Here is a 933-nt window from a genome sequence, read left to right on the forward strand (position 1 = left end):
TATATATATATATATATATGAAATATTTTTTAAACGTTTGGAAACAAATGTAGTTAGTTCCTAATACATTTGATAATACAGATAAATTTCAGTTTTTAACTCCGTAGGTTCATACCATTAAAAATAGAATTGATTCACTAATGTTGATCTCAGTTCAATTCCTTTCAATTCCACGAGAGCAACGTGGCACTGGAACTTATGTTTCGTACTTGAATGTTTTGAAACGTTTTTTGCTCTTTCGATTTAAGCACATTTATCTGCAACAACGAACTTCAAGGTAAGCCAATAGTTTCCTTCCAGAGAGAAGCACAATAAGCAGTGTGATCGACGTTTCTAGAAAATCATTAGAGTACACGAGCTGGAAATGATTTTACCAAAAGCAACTGTAATGTTGAAACTCAAAGTACATTGGTAAAGCACTGGCGACTCTTGGACGAGTAGTAAAAGTTCCTGAAAGAAGAACAAAAAAACAAGATGAGATGTACACGTACATACATATGCATGTATGTATGTATGTATGTATGTATGTATGTATGTATGTATGTATGTATGTACGTATGTATATACAAAATAATGATATGAGCATAATGAATTCGTAATATAATAATATATAAACACACATAAAGGTGGCGAGATGGCAGAGTGGTTGTCACGCCGATCAAACTGCGCAGCGGCATTTCGTCCTTCTTTCTGGGTACAAAACCCACAGAGGTCGACTTTGTCTTTCATCCCTTCAAGGATCAATAAAATAATTACCAGCTGAGCATTGGGATCGATGTAATCGACTTGACCTTCTCCACAAATTGCTGGTCTTATGCCAGAATTTGAAACCATTGTATAAGCATACATTTAGTTCTTTTCTCACGTGCAATTCATCCGACCTAGTCTCAAAAATAATACACTTAACACTTGATTATATATATATATATATAT

The 933-nt window shown here is 33.9% G+C and overlaps 1 long non-coding RNA gene across 1 annotated transcript in view; it reads right to left on the bottom strand.

Annotated features, from left to right (window-relative positions):
- Positions 1–19: 19 nt before the first annotated feature.
- LOC106875037 (uncharacterized) overlaps positions 20–933 on the bottom strand; it is a 91219-nt gene continuing 90305 nt past the window's right edge. Inside the window, exon 3 of the long non-coding RNA XR_001410076.2 lies at positions 20–450. This is a non-coding gene — a long non-coding RNA (uncharacterized LOC106875037). The remainder of the gene's footprint in view (positions 451–933) is intronic.

This window comes from Octopus bimaculoides, chromosome 14 (assembly GCF_001194135.2).
Source record: "Octopus bimaculoides isolate UCB-OBI-ISO-001 chromosome 14, ASM119413v2, whole genome shotgun sequence".
NCBI classification, from domain to species: Eukaryota; Metazoa; Mollusca; class Cephalopoda; order Octopoda; family Octopodidae; genus Octopus; species Octopus bimaculoides.